Genomic DNA, 13,197 nt, shown 5'->3' with positions numbered 1-13,197 from the left:
GCTGTTGAAGAACTAAGCTCAAGTGTTGTTCGTAGTTATCAAGCAGAAAATAAGTTATGTCTGTCATACAGTATAAGATGAAACTCAAAAATTCTGATGCTAATTCTGCCGGTTTCTGAAATGCTGTCTAGTCAGGAATCTATACGTGTTGCTAACTTGTTACTAATAACTAGACTTGTATTCTATTTATACAGTAAATTGTGAGTGTGTCCCTAAACTCAGAAAAGTACAGAGCATATACAGTATTGTGAATGAGTAATAAAGAGGATCTTTGGAGGCACAAACCTAAACTGCTAAAGGGCTGTGATTGCCTTGGGCTGATATAGCCTTGGGTTGGTATAGAATCCAAACGAAACCATTAATTGGCTATGACCTAACATGTATGGTGTGTTTGTGTGCACTGGTAATCATAGGAACCCTTATTTTTTAAAATGGCAATTTTCTAATTAGGATTACGGGGGTATAGTTTTCATTTAAGTATCTGTCAGTAAAAATAGTTTTTCTTTTTTTTCCAAAGCACAGAATTTCCACAGAATTTCAATTATATATTGACATAAAGCAGTTTTCAGAATCTGCTGACAATCTACAACTTTTATTTATTGAAAAGGAAGCATATAATGCAACTGTACCATCACATTGGCAATGAATATTTAGAATAAATGCAGTTACACTATGCATCTTATTTACATAGCATTGTGAAATAATTTACACCAAATATTGGGGTAAAAGAGTAATATAATAATACCTGGCATATTTGTAAAGCATTGTTGCCCTTTTGTCTGAATTTACTTTATGCTTGCCAGACTGACACTATAATTTACAGTCTACCATTTGTGTTCTCACCTCTCAAACTTGGCGTAACCCATTAAAATCATTGGGACATTTTTTACAGATTTTTTATAGATAATGGGGCTAATTCACTAAAGGGCAAATTTTCGGCAGCAACTGATTCACCACACTTCGCGACACTTCACCAGGCGCAAATTCGCTACCACTACGCTAATTCACTTCAATGCAAAGTTGTGTCTCAGCAGCCGAACATTGGCAAATTTCTCTATCGTCACGTCAGCAGTGCAAGCATTTCATAGCAAAGTTTCGCTAGCGTTCATTTCCGATTAGCGAAGCGTATGCTAGCGGCGGTCTATTTCACTAGCGCATTGTCCTCTACTACTGTAAATTGGCGATGTCCCTGCAGATGGGATTTCTGGTGAATTGTCGCTAGCAACAGCCACTTTGCCCTTTAGTAAACCTACCCCAAAGTCTTTTTACACAAGACTTTAGTGGGGAAATGTAATATTGGTCACTAACGCAAAAATTGTTAATAATTCATTCGCAATGAGAGTAAATGTTTGCAAAGTGAAAAATGTTGCAGTTGCGAACACTTTGCTCCTCACGTGAAAGTAAGCAATTGAGAATTTTAAAGTTTGCAATAAAGATTCTCAATGCAATAAAAGCTTAATGAAGAATATCATATTACAACATGCAAATTTGTTTGCTCTCTTTGCAAATTTTATTACATTTACCCCTATATGCTTCTACACACACACACACTCCACAGTTTTAGAGTTCTGAACAATTTTATTCAGTGCACAGGCTGATATGTATGGCAGGGCCACAGCACCAGCATTGTAACAGATGGCACCAGAATTGTAACAGACGGCACCAGCATCCACTCACAAACTAGAACATCTGTATTGTGCATATCATATCTGAAGGGTGGTAATTTTTTAATACACTTTTCATGAGAAGCATGGGGCCAAAATTGTATTTTTGGTGTTGTATGTATAAGAACCAGCAGAAGGAGCAATAACCAGGAACACTGTGTAAATTTGTGCTGCATGACTCACTTCTGATGAGTTCATACATATAATGAGTGCTGGGTATTAAATATTACAGTGCATTGTTAATACTAATGAGCCATGCAGTATGTAAATAGTACTTGGCATACACAAGCTGAAAAAAAAAGAAAACAGCTGAATGATTCTTTGTTGTCTTGGTGCTGCTAATCCTAGGAACGGTACATGTGTGGTATGCAAGAGTTGTAAAAGATATACATTGACCAGTACTTTGGCAGAAACCTCACATATATAGGAATATACACCTAATGATAAATATAGCTTTCCTTAAAATTCAGCGGTGGACAATAGCAAAATAGGGCACTGTGGAAAGCCACGGGTGTGATAAATCCCTGACCTCCTTTTTCATGGGAGCAATGGTAAAACCTACTCAGAAATTTATAACAAAATTAAGTTTTACACGATCCGTGCTAAACTTATATGTATAATTAATCAGGGTAATCTAGATAAACTGTGACTCTTCCCAATACAATGTGCACTTTAACAGGTTAGCACTCATTTATTTCAGAACATTTATTTTAAATAAGTCAATTCCCAGGTTTATTTATATATTCACAAGATATTTTCAGAGTTAACTGTTAAGAGTACTGATCAGTCATTTCTATGAAATCCACTATACCAACTGATTATGTGACAGCATTTTACCTAGATAAAAATTTTGCTCCCGGCTTGGAGTTAAAATGTAAGAAGAGGGAGCTCTGCTTCTCTGTTCCCTGCTGTGCATAGTTTGGTATCACACAACCAAACATTGTGTACTCTGTCACCATGCTTAGTCCCAGCGGGACTCAGGCAGAGCAAACTCCTTTGTGTTGTAATGTAATGTAATAGAATGTATTAACAATCAACAGCACTGACTCCACTGTATTGGTGTCATTTTCCTCACATGGTCATCCTAACCCTGTCTCTCCAGAGTGTCTCACACCACTCACTTCCAGTCAGGAGTATGCAGGCTTAACTTGCTCCCTTATCTGCAGTGTTACATGCCCTTTCCATGTGCTTTGTTTTGTATACTTTTGTTGTGAGGACTGTGAGGACTGGCAGTTAGAGGGGCACCATAAAGGTAAGAAATCCTTAAAAGTGTCACTTGCTCACTTGAGCATTGAATATAGTCTTGCACTATTTTGCTGGCATGCACATTTTGGACAGGACATAAAGTATACTTATTTTGTTAAAGATTTTGTCATTGCACAGTATTTCAGTGTTTGTGCACGTTAACAATAATGGATGTGGATGCAGAAGAATGTGTTTTATCTAAATTTTTCCGTTTTTTCTTCAAGTATGATCTTGTTTTGACACTGTATTCATCATTATGAGCCAAGGCATACTAAAGCTTTTCATACACATGTGAGTCACCTCGGAAATTACAAAAAAGAAATTGTATTCTTGTACAGACAGGATATTTCCATCTGTTGTTGATCATATAAACTGTTACATTTTTCATCACTGTTTATCACAGTTATATGTTATATGAGTACACAAAGAAAAAGAGAAAAAGTGCCAGTGCACGGTTTGCCTTTAAAAATAATTATTACAAAAAATGAGGTTTTAGTACCACACTTTGGCCAAAATACTGTATGTAAGCTCACATGCCATGTCGAGGCCCCTGTGACTGAGTAGTAAGACAATTGCTCACTTACCCTTAGCTCAGGAGCTCTAGTGGGAAAGCAGGGAACTGTCAAGCCCCAGCCAATGCACCTGTGAATTATTACCTTCCTTTGTAGTGCACTTCCACTTAACTCAGGGGCTAAGGGGCTATAGTGAAAAAGCAAGGAGCTTTTTAGACCCAGCCATTTAACATATATCTATATGTGCTTTCCCACTAGAGCTCCTGAGCTAAGGGTAAGTGCACAATGGTCTTACTATTCAACATTGGTTGCTGGGGGACTTGATTTTAAATGCACTACAAACTTAGAATGCTCTTAAATTGTGTAAGAGTGTAAGACTCACGTAGAATGAGGGGCCTTGACGTGGCATGTGATCTTACATACAGTATTTTGACCAAAGTGTGGTACTACCACCTAATTGTTTGTAGTAATTATTTTTAAAGGCAAACTGTGCGCTGGCAATTTTTCTCTTTTTCTTTGTGTACACATATTGGCTTTTTATCGTTTATAGTAACTGGTCAACTCCAGAATGTGGATTAGGCCCAAGCACTGGCACAATGGTGTTTATGGCAGCTGGTCAACGCCGCAGCGCGAGATATGAGGACTATGTTTATCCTGTATATTAATTCCCACTGATGGACTGCAAATTAGAAAAGTGAGGGTTTTTTTTACTGATATAGTCAAGTTTATTAACCCTTTCCCTGCCAGCCAATTTGTCCTAAATGCGAACATCTACTGCCAAGCAGTTTTTAGACTTTTGTACTCTTTCAGATTAAGGGCCTTTCCTGGGGGGAAAACAATATGTTGTTTTTTTCAGCAACAACCTGAGCTTTCAAAATATGCTAGAATGTTGGTGTAATTCCACTTCTGTAAAAAATCATGTTTCACATAGTACAATCACATATATCAGAAACATAATTTATTTTATGTATGAGAACACAGCAGATTTGGAAACGTATACGTCTCTTGAACAAAAACCAAATATATATAGTTTTATGGAGATTATTCACTTGTATAGATCAAAATCTCTAAGTAGTACACTACCAAATTTCCAAAGCACCGCTCCACAAAATGTCATACATCTGATTTCAAGGCCAAACACTCCACTAACAGTAGGTTTTCTCTAGAAAACTACTCATTATTAGAAAGAGTATAATCTGCCAAATCAGAAATGGGTAAATATACAGTAAGTTATAATCTTTAAAGAAAATGGTCTATATGGTCTATCATGTCAGGTACTGCAAAATCAACACATTTACATAGTTTGGGGGGGGGGGGGGTAAAGGTAGAAAAAAGTATGTTCACCCCAGGAAACCATATATTTTCAGAAAGTACACATTCCCCCGAATCCAAATTGGATATGCATGTCTTTCTACTCCAAAGCACCAAGCCGCAAACTTTTCCTAAATATGGCGATTTTCATTACATTTCCAAAAATCATCTCAAAACTTCCACCATGCAGCATTTTATTTCCTACATACTATTAGGTATCATGATGAATCCCCCCAAATATGAATGCCTGGGGTCCACTGAACAGTTTGATGCCCAATGTCCATAGGTTTATCGAAGTACATGGCATGTAAAGACCCCAGAATCTACCTTTTGTATACTTATTTGATTGCTTACGTTTACACTAATTTATAAACACTGTCAGTTTTATGTGGGATAAAAGGTACAAAAAATTATGTTAACCCCTCAAAACCATATTTGTTTGGAAAGTACACATTCTGACAAATCCAAATTGGTTAATTATGTCTTTCTACTACAATCTACCACACTGCAAAGCTATGCTAAAGGCAGTGGTTTTTATGAAATTTCAGAAAATCTGAAAATATTGCCCACATTTATCTCACCCAATTGCTTAAAACAGCCTAAATATTGAAGCCAAGGGTCTATGGAACAGTTTGATGCCCAATATGCATAGATACACCAAAGCAGATGGCATGTGCGGACCCCATAGTGCCTATGAATTTTCTCTGCTGCCGATTCGTCTTCTGTGAACAAAGACCCCAACTGCATATTATGTGCCACAAGACCCTCCTAACAGCACAAAGACCCCCAAAACCATATCTTTTTAGAAAGTACACATTCTGACGAATCCAAAATAGGTAATTATGTTTTTCTATTCCAAACTACCATACTGCATCGGTTTTTATGACATTTCTGAAAATCTCCTAAAAATATTGCAGTTGGCCACATTTATCTCACCCAATTTCTTACATACAAATGTAAATCACCCTAAATATTGACACCAAGGGTTTACGGAACAGTTTGATGACCAATATGCATAGATATACCAAAGCACGTGGCATGTGCGGACCCCACATAAAAATAGTGCAAATTAATATTCTCCATTGCCAACTCACCTTCTTTGAACAAAGAGCCCAACTGCGTATTATGTACCACAAGCCCCTCTTAACAGCACAACGACCCCCCAAAATTTATAAACACTGTCAGTTTTATGTGGGATAAAAGGTACAAAAAATTATGTTAACCACTCAAAACCCTATTTCTTTGGAAACTACACATTCTGATGAATCCAAAATAGGTAATTATGTTTTTCTACTCCAAACTACCATACTGCAAAGCTACGATAAAGGCAATGGCTTTTATGACATTTCTGAAAATCACCTAAAAATATTATAATTTGCCAGATTTATATACCCAATTTCTTACATACAATTCTAAAACACCTTAAATATTGATGCCAAGGGTCTACGGAACAGTCTGATGCCAAATATGCATACTGTAGATATACAAAAGCCGGTGGCATGTGCAGACCCCCAAATAAAAATAGTGCATATGAATTTTCTCTGCTGCCAATTAGCCTTCTGTGAACAAAGGCCCGGACTGCGTATTATATGCCACAAGACCCTCCTAACAGCACAAAGACCCCCCAAACCTATATATATTTTTGAAAAGTACACATACTGATGAATCCAACAAAGATAATGACGTTTTTCTACACCAAACTACCAAACCGCAAAGCTTTTCTAAATATAGAGGTTTTTCCAACATTTCTGAAAATAGCCTAAAATGTTGCAGTTTACAGCATTTATCTCACACAATGTTTTACGTACAAAGAAAAATCACCCTAAATATGTACGTCAGAGTTATACTGAATAGTTTGATACCCAATATGAATAGATTTACCAAAGTATGCTGTATGTACGGACCCCAAATGAAAAACGTGCATATGAATTCTCAAGCTGGCCAACTCATTTGCTGAAAGCAGAGCCCTGACTGTGTGCATGTGCAGACCCCAAATAAAAATAGTGCATATGAATTTTCTCTGCTGCCAATTTGCCTTCTGTGAACAAAGACCCTGACTGCGTATTATATGCCACAAGACCCTCCTAAAAGCACAAAGACCCCCCCAAACCTATATATTTTTGAAAAGTACACATACTGATGAATCCAACAAAGATAATGACGTCTTTCTACACCAAACTACCAAACCGCAAAGCTTTTCTAAATATAGAGGTTTTTCCAACATTTCTGATAATCGCCTAAAAATGTTGCAGTTTACAGCATTTTTCTCACACAATGTTTTACGTACAAAGAAGAATCACCCTAAATATGTACGTCAGAGTTCTACTGAATAGTTTGATACCCAATATGAATAGATTTACCAAAGTATGCTGTATGTACGGACCCCAAATGAAAAACGTGCATTTGAATTCTCAAGCTGGCCAACTCAGTTGCTGAAGAGCCTTGACTGTGTGTTATGTCCCGTAAGACCCCCAAACTGTAAAAAAAGAAAAGCATATATGTTTGGAAAGCACATATTCTCATCAAACAAAGTAAAATACAGCAAAACTATACTAAAGATACATAAGCAAATAAATAATATTATACAGGTGTATACACTTGCAAAGGTGTGTGTATGTCTGTGTGTAATAAAGTAGAAGTTGGGGAGCACCATCCATCCGACGCTAAGGACGGTGTGCAGGGTCAGATAATGATTAATAATACAAAAAGGAGAAAAAGAAATGACCCATCTCATTGCACCTTCCCATCCATATGTTGTAAAGACTCGAGTGAAGTGAATCTTAAAACTTAACTTTTAATTGAGCAATAAAAACTATGTCTAGATAGCAATATTAAAACACTGGTTCGATAGGGGGCTGATAGACTGATAAGCCAGGGGTAGGAAGGGTAAAATCACCTGGGAGTGACGGTTGGTTGGAACAAATCAATAAATAATGTCGATTGTTTGACCATTGATCGTACTGTATACCTATAAAGTCCGCCAAGTTTTAACCCCCAGCAGGCCACCCCTTCTCCCACCTCAGGATCCCTCCCTTCAGGTGTGCGGTTAACCTGCTGAATAATTGTGGTATAAAGACCTAGAATCCAAGCGGTTATAAGGTAACCAGAAATATCAAGATATTGGTAGCAAATTCTCTACCCCACGGATCGTCTGATGACCAACCCCTGAAGGGGGAGTACGATCAATGGTCAAACAATCGACATTATTTATTGATTTGTTCCAACCAACCGTCACTCCCAGGTGATTTCACCCTTCCTACCCCTGGCTTATCAGTCTATCAGCCCCCTATCGAACCAGTGTTTTAATATTGCTATCTAGACATAGTTTTTATTGCTCAATTAAAAGTTAAGTTTTAAGATTCACTTCACTCGAGTCTTTACAACATATGGATGGGAAGGTGCAATGAGATGGGTCATTTCTTTTTCTCCTTTTTGTATTATGTCTGTGTGTATATGTGTGTGTATATGTGTGGGTATATGGGTGTACAACAGTAAGTGGGGGAAAGATTGAAAAAGTGAAAAAAGCATTCCCATTTTGAAAAAAGCAGTCCCATTTTGTACCTGGGACAGGCAAAGTTTCTCTCTCTCTCTCAAGCACCACTGGAGAACCGCAGCAGGAAGGCTCCCAGGCAGATCAGCACCAGCAGAGAAAAAGGGGCGGTGCTGGGGGGGGCAGGATTATATACCCGACAAGCAGCCACGTGTCAGCTGACATTGGCGCTGCTTGGGGTCATGTGGGGGGTGATCGGTGGGGCCAGCAGGCGTCCGAGGACCCAGCGCTCGTTGCCTAGGGGGTTGCCAAGTGATCTGTGGCTTTTTCCCTGGATTGCAAGCCGCACATCACAAAAGAAACCCAGAAGTGCCAAACAATGTACAAAGTACGTGTTTGGCAGTCTGAGCCCTTGCCTGCCAGAACGTGTGGTGTACGTATTTAACAGGCAAAGGGTTAAAGAATGGAAGAACAGGATGTATGTTGTAATCTAGTACAAAAAAATATAGAATATATTTATTATATATAATAAATATAATATACTTTATATATATATATATTTATAAAGTGCAACATAATTCATAGCGCTTACACAATAATGGATCTATAAAACTGTCTTCTACAAAGTAATGTAGTGCTATTAGTATACACAGCAAACTCATATATATATATATATATATATATATATATATATATATATATATATATATATATATACATATATATATATATATACATATATATATATATATATATATATATATATATATATATATTTATAAAAAATAAGAGACCTAGAATTAATTGCATACTCTAAAAATCATGATATAGTATTACTGAGACATGGTAGAATGAAACATGTGACTGGACTGTGAATTTAAATGGTTAAATCCTTTTTAGGAGGGGCAGAGGGATTAAAAAGGGTGGAGGAGTGTGTTTGTATGTAAAGCACTAAAGAAATAACCATAGCTGGCACTGGTGAGGGTGTAGAATCGCCCTGGGTAGGTTTGTAAATATGCTGAATGACGACTTTTTATTCCAGCTCGTTCAAGAACCTACTAGGAATGACTCTTTTTTGGTTCTTGTAATAACTAATAATACTGAACTTACTCTTACAGCTTCCCACTGACGTCCCTTTGGATTGGAACAAAAGGGAGCCAGTGAAGATAAGGTATGAGAGCCTGAGTCTCGACAGGATGATCCACCTGACACAGAAGCAGTCGTACCCAGGCAGAAATCTGGATTGACGACAGATGTAGGGTATTCCAAACAGACAGCAGATGGCAATCGACAGGCTCAGAATAAGTTGGAGGATGAACAAACGGAATCCAGAATCGGGCAGGGGTCGGCAACAGCAGGTTCAGACATAGCCAAGAGTTTAGCAAAAGCAAAGTCCAGTAACAGGCAGAGGTCGGCAACAGCAGGTTCAGATACAGCAAGGGTTTAGCAAGCAAAGTTCAGTAACAGGTAGAGGTCAGCAACAGCAAGTTCAGATATAGCAAGGGTTTAACAAGCAAAGTCCAGTAACAGGCAAAGATTGGCAGCAGTAATCAATAGGCAAGGTACAGGGAGGAATTCAAGAAGAGTATGTCAAACAGGCAGGGCCAAAATCCAAGATCACAAATGTAAAACTTACTTACTCACTTCAAAGCAGATTTACATAGTGCTCCTCTGCATGCCCATCAATGTGCTTCATGACGTACGTTGTGGGCCCTTGTGCCTATACCCACTCCCAGTGTCGGACTGGCCCACCAGGATACCAGGAAAACTCCCATTGGGCCCAGGTGTCAGTGGGCCTCTTGCTTCTAACCATTTGGCCTATTTCCTGGTCATTGACAATTTCTTTAAGGGAAAAAGAGGCTTAATAATGAAAGAATAGATTATAGTATGTAGAGAAAAGAGACTAAAAGAATACGGAGGTTAAGTGAGGAGAGGAGGAATAATAGTATGGAAAGTGGGCCCTCAGCCTATGGTTTTCTGGTGGGCCCCTGGCATCCCAGTCCAACACTGCCCACTCCACTTCTTCTGGGTTTGCGGGGACTGATTCGGCAGTGTGTGCATGTGCCCTGAAGGGACACCAGCGAGAGTACCGGTAAGCCCTTTACAGAGATTCTCTTGGAGAGGCATTTCAAGGGAGTACCTAAAACACTAAGGGGCCGATTCACTAAGCTCGAGTGAAGGATTCGAATGAAAAAAATTCGAATTTCGAAGTATTTTTTGGGTACTTCGACCATCGAATTGGTTAAATTCGTTCGAATACGAACGAAATCGAACGAATCGAACGAAAAATCGTTCGACTATTCGACCATTCGATAGTCGAAGTACTTTCCCTTTAAAAAAAACTTCGACCCCCTACTTCGGCAGATAAAACCTACCGAAGTCAATGTTAGCATATGGGGAAGGTCCCCATAGGTTTGCTAACCTTTTTTTGATCGAAGGATTTTCCTTCGATCGTTGGATTAAAATCCTTCGAATCGTTCGATTCGAAGGATTTAATCGTTCGAATATCGAAGTCGAAGGATTTCAATTCGAGGGTCGAATTTCGAAGTATTTTTAACTTCGAAATTCGACCCTTAATGAATCTGCCCCTAAATTTCAGACATGCAAACTTTGACAACTTTTCCCACATATTAAGTTGGAAATGCTTTTTACAGGGTTAAACACAGAATAAAAATGGGAAGTCTTTAAAATGCTGCTTAATAAATATATATGTCAGTATATTCCCTTGTAAGCAAGGAGCGTTGTTGCAAAGCAAAAACTTTTTGGTTCAATAGAAGTGTTGGTGTTGAGGTGGGTAAGAAAATATGTGGTTTTATGGCTGTCAAGTTAGCTGGGACAGCTGAATCATTTATAAAGTACAAGGAGGCCAATAAATCATGCAAAAAAGCTATCAGGCAAGCTAAGATCTATATGGAAAGGGATATTGCAGCAAGCAGTAAAAAGAATCCCAAATTATTTTTTAAATATGTTAATGGTAAAAAAAAATGAAGCAGGAAGGGGTGGGACCTTTTTTATCAGAAGGGTGTCATTTGGTTTATGAGAACAAAAAAAAGCTCAGATTCTGAACTATTTTTCATCTGTCTACACAAATGAGGAACCAGCTAATGAAGGTTTCCTTATTAATAGTCCCAATTCTAGTAATACAACTAATGATGCATGGTTCACACATGAAGAAATTCAAAAGAGATTAGAACATGTTAAGATAAACAAAGGGCCAGATAGTATTCACCCAGGGTACTTAGCGAGCTTAGCTCTGTGATTGCCAAACCTCTTTACTTAATTTTTCAGGATTGATTGAGGTCTGGCATGGTGCTGAGAGACTGCTAATTGCTAATTTTACCACTGACGTCTGAATAACTGGCCTATAGTTTTGAGGCTGAAAAAGGGATCCCTTTTTGAATATATGTATATAGATATGTATATATATATATATATATATATATATATATATATATATATATATATATATATATATATATATATATATATATATATCTCTATAGTGAATAAATATTATGAAAGGATTTCAGCCTATAGTTGGTGGCACTGTACTAAATAGTGAAATGACTTGAGCAAGTACAAGTTGCCAAAAACAAAGAGCACTGACACAAGGGAGTCCTGCAGTTTGCTTAAAGGGTGGATCACCTTCACATTAACTTTTAGTATGTTATAGAATGGCTGTTTCTAAGCAACTTTTCAATTGGGCTTTATTTTTTACCTTCTTCTTCTAACTCTTTCCAGTTTCCACCTATTCATATTCCAGTCTCTTATTCAAATCAGTGCATAGTTGCTCACTACGTAGTTGCTAGGGTAATTTGTACCCTAGTAACCAGATTGCTGAAATAAAACGCTACAAATTGATGAATAAAAATATAAATACTTCAAAAACCACAAATAGTAAAAAATGAAAACCAATTGCAAATTCTCTATATCATACTAAAATTTAATTTAAAGGTGAACAACCCCTTTTCCAGCATTCTTTTTGCATGTTGTTCCTACAGGTTCCTCGAAATGTTTATAAACATTTACCCAGCTGACACTTGTGTGTGATTTTCCAATGTAGATGTAAATATGTGTCTGCATCGGTAACTCACTTGCTACATTGCGGGTGTCCTCTTGTTTGACAGATGAGCTCAGGGAAATTTTCCACACTACCTCTCAGACTTACTCTTCTATGACCCCCTAGAAGAACATGTGCTAATGATATAAGAAAGCATATAATATTTTTAGAGTCTGCTGGCTGTGATGTTGAAATATGGAACCTTGCCCAGATGGAAGGTCAGCTGGGACAAATCTGCTTTCTCTTAAAAGGCTAGTAATAACATAGACTGAAAATATTGTATATTTGTCTGTTTGTCCATCACTTGCAAATAAACTTACTAATAAATAATATGAATACATTTTATGAAAGACTTTCAGCCTATAGTTTACGGCTAGAGAGCTATGAATGAGTTCTGGGCCCTTGTTTATCTCTACTATATGAAAATTGTTGTATTTTAAACAGTTCATCTGTGCAAATGTGGGCCCTGCAGCCCTACTGAAGCTTGATTGACTGCATACTAGATTATTTAAACCTTCTGAATTAAGCACACTATTATATTGCGGTATGCTATATTTAAATGAGCACCTCTATACAGTACACATTTGTTCAGCTCGGGGCAAAATGATTATTTCTTGTACTGAAAATGTACCTAAATTTTTAATGAAACAAATGAGTTTTTCTTTTTTATTATGTACTAAGTGTAAAGTATTTCATTATTACTCTACTATCTCTAAAAGTTTCTTTAAACATACTGTAGATACTGAGTTAAGTGCAGAGGAGCTACTTCCTTGTCCTTGTCCTCACTGTTCTCAATTAAGGAGTAAACGTAGAAGCACTAAGAATCACCCTGTGTGGCTTAAAATAGTAGTAAAGAAATTATTAGGAAAGAAGAAAGGGGCATTTAAAAACTAAGTCTGTTGGGACAGAAGCTCA

The sequence above is a fragment of the Xenopus laevis genome, chromosome 1S (assembly GCF_017654675.1).
Source record: "Xenopus laevis strain J_2021 chromosome 1S, Xenopus_laevis_v10.1, whole genome shotgun sequence".
In the NCBI taxonomy this organism is placed as follows: domain Eukaryota; kingdom Metazoa; phylum Chordata; class Amphibia; order Anura; family Pipidae; genus Xenopus; species Xenopus laevis.
This window is presented reverse-complemented; position numbering follows the sequence as displayed.